The sequence below is a fragment of the Euwallacea similis genome, chromosome 25, assembly GCF_039881205.1.
Source record: "Euwallacea similis isolate ESF13 chromosome 25, ESF131.1, whole genome shotgun sequence".
Lineage (NCBI taxonomy): Eukaryota > Metazoa > Arthropoda > Insecta > Coleoptera > Curculionidae > Euwallacea > Euwallacea similis.
Window position 1 is genome coordinate 878400 of NC_089633.1, and position 6000 is coordinate 884399.

The following is a 6000-nucleotide window of genomic DNA, read 5'->3' on the forward strand; positions in this document are numbered from 1 at the left end:
TAGCAGTGTAGAAGTACAGGAAGGGGAACTTTTCAGGTCAATTTTGGACCCGACATGGACAAAATTGGCAAGAATTTCAAAGTTAAATTATAAATAATTCTAGTAGCAAAATAATTACAAAAAAATTATAATGCATTTCGCTGAATTCGATAGTTTTAATGGAAATGATGATTCTCGATTGATAACGTGGACCTTACGTAACTATAAGTGAAACTTTTTAAAATTATATCACACAGAGAATGCGAACCTTCTCATTAGATATCACTAACTACTTCATATTAGCCGAATATTACTCAGATGGTTTTTAGTAAATAAATCCGAGTAAGCATATTGTTTCACACATAAGCACTTGATGAACAAGATTTCTGATTGGCCATGTTCCCTTTCGATTCGCTTGCGCTTTATGGAAATGAAACGCGCTCACTCGGATTATTGTTGTTCTGCATTTTTGTTACATGGGACGTCCTTAAAATGTTTTTTTGCTCTTCAAAGACCGTTGATTTCTTTGAGCATTTTCATGATTTCTTCGCCAATATAAAAATTCCAATTTTGTTAAAAAATAACAATGATCAATGAAATGTGAATTTTCGAATAAACTTTTATTGTTGTTGCTAACTGTCACATTCGTTCACGTTTCCGTGGACTAATTTCGATCTTTCTCAGAACTCTGTCAACTCGACATTGCCGAAAAATCATGAAATACATTAACATTTTTGGTGTTTCCCCCTGTAAGTCGGGCCGAGTCCCAAAGGCAGGTGCACGCACAAGTCAATAAATTAAGAAATTTAATAATTTTAATCCTTTTTTAATGGCCGCTTTACCTGAATTGAGTTTTAAGGTCCCGTACGGGGCCATTTAGGCCTACCGATAATTTCTAGATTTTTTAATTTAGTCCTTTGTGTAGCGTCTTTTCGATCATTATGTTGTTATGGTAGCCGCGGCTTGTAGGTAGTAAATTTTGGGTCGTATAATGCGGTCCTGCGGACTTTAAAACAGCTTATTTCATTCATTTAAGTTTCAGGAGGGATTAAGGAAATTGATTTCGGTTTATAATTTTTGGACGGTTCCATTTAAGCAAAACTAAAATTATCACAACGATTGTTCCCACGCTTAGTACATTCTGGCTGTATTTTTTGGAGGTTTCGAGACAATGGCAACATCATCATATCCATAGACGTCATTATTACGTCTTGGCGAGATTTAATTAATATTTTCCAATTAGCGACGCATCGTAAAAGTTTATTAAACAATTTACGACCGTTGGAAAGGCAAAAGAAATCTTCGAGTTTACAACTCATAAATTGAAATTTCCAAAGAAAAAGCGATCCGTGCAAAATGGCGATTGGAGAGAAACAATAAAACTTTAATGTCTTCATTATCTTTGAGGATTCTTTGGGCGAGAGTTAATGGACCGACGTGGAATGATACTCGCATAAAACAAAATGGCTAACTATTTTCTTGTCTATTAGGCTTGGTTCTCTACGGGGAAATATGTATAGGTAATACATAATAATTTAAATATATTAGAATTCTTATTAGAGACTTCCGCTCCGGGGCTCTAACGCTAATTCCAGCGATTTTAATTAAAATATGGAGGAGTAATGAAGCAGTGATAGTTATTTACCTAACAAGTACGCAAAGTAAGATACTTTACGCCCATTGATTGCAGTTGACTGAACGACGCGAAGCGGAGTTCGATCTGTATTTTTAACGGGAAATTGGAAATTTTCATTATATCTATGCTCATAGAGAATATTAGTCTCTTGTTCAGGTTAGTTGCGTATGAGTATGATGGTGCTACAGTTATCTTTTTCAGTTGCGAGGAATTCAAAGGTTTGTGAAAATTTGCATTTTGAACCTGGCTCATATTCGACTTTTAATAACTCGATTTTTTCGAATGAGGTACCCTATGCGTTCTCTCAAAGTTAAATTTCACTGTTAAATGCGATTATATAGAATGTAAATTCTCGATGTTTATCCTATGCATAGATTTCCAAAAATTTGGGGCTTTCCAAAAAGTCGGCGTTTTGTGTGACTTACTAAAATGGAGTCGTGACCGATGGCGAATTCGAGCATCCAAAAAGTGCGCCCTGGGAGCAGCAATATGGTCGCCGAATGTTTTCTTCGTTGGTCTAACATATTACCATACGTCATAGTAAAACAGAGGCAGTAAAAAAAGTGGCCCATATTACCACACTGCGAGTGCACTGATGCGGGTGCTGAACATCCAACGAGTTTTCATAACTCGATTTTTTCAAATGAGACCCCTCGTATTTTATTCAGCACCTAAATTTTATTGTTTGTTATGAGTATTTTATAACTAATTAAAAAATAATGAAACTAACAAAGGGAACTGTGATAATGGCAATCCACTGCGGCAACCCTCTGGAAGGAATCTTGGAGCTTGAAAGTTAATGACAAGACCAAATGGGAGGCGAACGCTAATCTCGGCGATGGTTTATGTACTATCTACAGGGCGACCAGTTGGTTATGCGCAATTTACCTGCCAAATTGCATTATTAAGATATCTGGGGCTGCTGTCACGATGCAGTCACTCCAGAAACACCTTAAGAGAAATCGTGGCCGTGAAGTTATTTATTATTTTACTCGGCTTGAAATAATGTGTCAGGTAATAAACACTAGGAATCTTTTATTAAAAAAATCTTAATTTAAGGCTGAAGAGCCCGAGGCGTAGTAATTAATATTGGCGGTCTTTATTAGGCATCTCTCGGTTTCTTTCTAAGATATTGCTGATGGGTCGCCATTGGGTGTTGTTGATGGTTGCATCAGTAGGTACTTATTAAGCGAAACATAGAGATTAGAAAACCTCTAAACATGTTAGAAGAGAAAATAACCTGTAAACATAAACACAACAAGCTGAAAATGATTGTTGTTCGTTAGCGAATTAATCGTTATTTTTAATTCAACATATAAGAAACTCCTTACAGTGGTTTATTGATAGGGTACCACTATCGATCACTTACGCTCTGCACTTGAACGCGACAGCTCTATTTAAAAACGATGTTAGGCAATGAAAAATGGGCTTTAATCTTTTCCACAAGGCTGTTTTACAAGATTTTAATCGTCCATTGTCGATTTAGATTGTCACTCATGGGTTTTAATTGCTCAATAAAACTCAATATATTAAAATTTTGATAAGAGCGCAAAAAACGGTGTGACGGTAGCGCCATCTAAAACCCAATGCTTCAGCCTGGCTAATTGAAAGATAGAACCAAGTCCATGCGTTCATGTAGACAATGCAGAAATTAAATTTTCGAATGTTTATGTGGCAAACGATCAATGAATTAATCTTATGTTGAATACCGAGTGAATTGAAAATTATCCAGTAATTTTAGAGCAATTTGCATTAATGTGCTTTGGGGTAAAAAGCATGAGTGCACATATGTACTAGTACTTTCTTTCGATACAAATTGCATGAGTGCATATTGCTGTAAAATTTATCGAAAATTTTCGATGCACATATGAATGAAATTTTTAATTACACAGTCTGTCCCAGATAAGGATGAATAACATGGGGATCTCGGAAAAAGTAATAGATACAAAATCGCTTAAATTAGGAAAAACTTGGGCAATTTAAAGCAAATTAATAATTTATTTTTATACCGACTAAATTCCGAATGGTTACGAAGATATCCGAAAAAAAACGAATGTGGCTTTTTGCAAATAACTCCCAAAGGGTTACAGTTAGAGGAATGAAAGTTTTACATTATTAAGAGACTTTTTTTGAGAACTTCTTTGCAGTACTGCCAGTTTTCTTGTTAAGTCCTTACTTTTGGAGATAAATTATTCAGGTTTTGATAGTCATATATGCGTAATACCGAATATTTACATTTTTAAAATCGTCATAAAATTCCCTTTTCAGTCTTGTATTATTGGTATTTCTCTCAGAAACTCTATGAGTTATTAAATAATATTTTAATGGCTATAATTCGGCTATGATTTTAACTTATAGCGATGGTACACATTAAATAAATAGATGCTAAGGAAACGTCAAAAATATTTTAAAGTTGTAAAGACCTTAAATTTGTTTGACATGTGTATAATTGTGGCTCAAAATTGCTTCCCTAATGAAGAGGGATTTGATATGTTGTCATGCTGCATGTTATGTCACAGAAATTGTGTAAACGCTGAACATATGTATAATCTGTTAATTATAAACGCAGACTGACGTCATAACACAAATACCGTGCAGTGATGCCAAACTTGACGTAGCTTTAGAGCGTCTCGGATTAAACTGAATTTTAATAGTTTAGATATGTATGCGAACGAAGTAATGTGAAGTTATCTGGAAGTTATCTTAATACTCTTTGATTGAAATGGCTTGAAAAGTAATAACATATTTTTAATTTAGTTTCCATCTAATAATCTGACAGAAAATCACTTTCGCTGCTGTCGCTATCTTCATTCATACTGATAACGCTGGTTTCCAAATTTTACAATTTTTTATATGTATATCTCGGATGAAATTCTTATTTTTTATTCCACGTCCTTCTACTAGTAAAATGTAGTATTTAATTTTTTTTATCATGTCTCATATTGCTAATACCAGAATTATTTTTATTTACCTACCTGCACTCTTTACTTTTATTCGAAACTTAATTTCTTAAAGTTTTTATGAAAGAAAGTGGTTTTATTTTTGATAAAGTGTCTAATAGAGTGTGTAAATTAAGTCCTGATCGTTTTTGTTACGTTTGTAGAAAATTCATATTTGCAAAAAAAAGAAAACCTATTTCCGAATCTCTGAACACAGCATATCTGCATTATATTGGATTTTCAGTGCGTCTTCAAGGCAAAAAGTGAGCGCCATATGTTTTTTGTGAAACTTGCAGGATGACTAATATGTTGGACCTCAGGCGAAAAAGTTCATGTACAATTTGGATCGCCAATATTGTGGAGAGAACCCTCAAATAACGAAAATGATTGTTACTTCTGCATGACAAATACTACCGGTTTTAATTCAAAAAATAAACAGAACATTAAATATTCGGATGTTTCGTCAGTCACAAACCCAATTTTGCATTCGGAAACTCTGCCACACCCTGCATGTCCAGATATGTTAAGCACAACTAGTGAAGATAGTGAAAATCTGTATGTGCATAGTGATTGTGATGGAGATTTCACGTTCAAAGATGAGTACACCGTACCTAATTAATCAAAATGAATTAAATGATCTTGTGCGAGACTTGCAACTATCTAGATTGATGGCAGAAATTATTATTTCTCGTTTACAACAGTAAAAGTTATTATTATAATATTAACATCGAACACAAAAGTAACTTATTACAGGAAGAGAAGTCAAATTTACAGCAGTTTTTTTACAAGACGGGATGACTTTTATCATGTATTCCTAATTTTTTAATGCTTTTTAATGCGATGAATCAAAACTATGATCCAAATGGATGGCGTTTATTCATTGATTCGTCTAAATATAGTTTAAAAGCTCTATTACTTCACAACGGTAATATAAAACAATCTTTACTAATCGGCCACGCTGTAAATAGTAAAGAGACCTACGAAACAATGTCTGCGCTAATAAAACTTATAAAATATGAACAGCACAACTGGAAAATATGTGGTGATTTAAAAGTAGTTGGATTGTTATTGGGCTTACAGGGCGGATATACCAAATATTCATGTTTTTTGTGCCTATGAGATAGCTGAACTAAGCTACATCATTTCAAAAAAAAAGTATGACTTATCCGAAAGGAATTTACTCCAGGGAAAATGAATGTCAAAAATACATTTTTAGTGGATCCTCAGAACATAATTCTGTCAGCATTACACACTAAATTGGGCGTGATAAAAAAATTTATCAAAGCCATAGATAAAAACATTGCTGCTTTTAAATATTTACACAACATTTTTCCAAGTATTTTGAACGCAAAACTAAGAGAGGGAACTTTTATGGGTCCGCAGGTACGTAAATTAATGCAAGATAATGGTTTTGAAAAGTTTTTATCTACAAAAGAAAGGAATGCT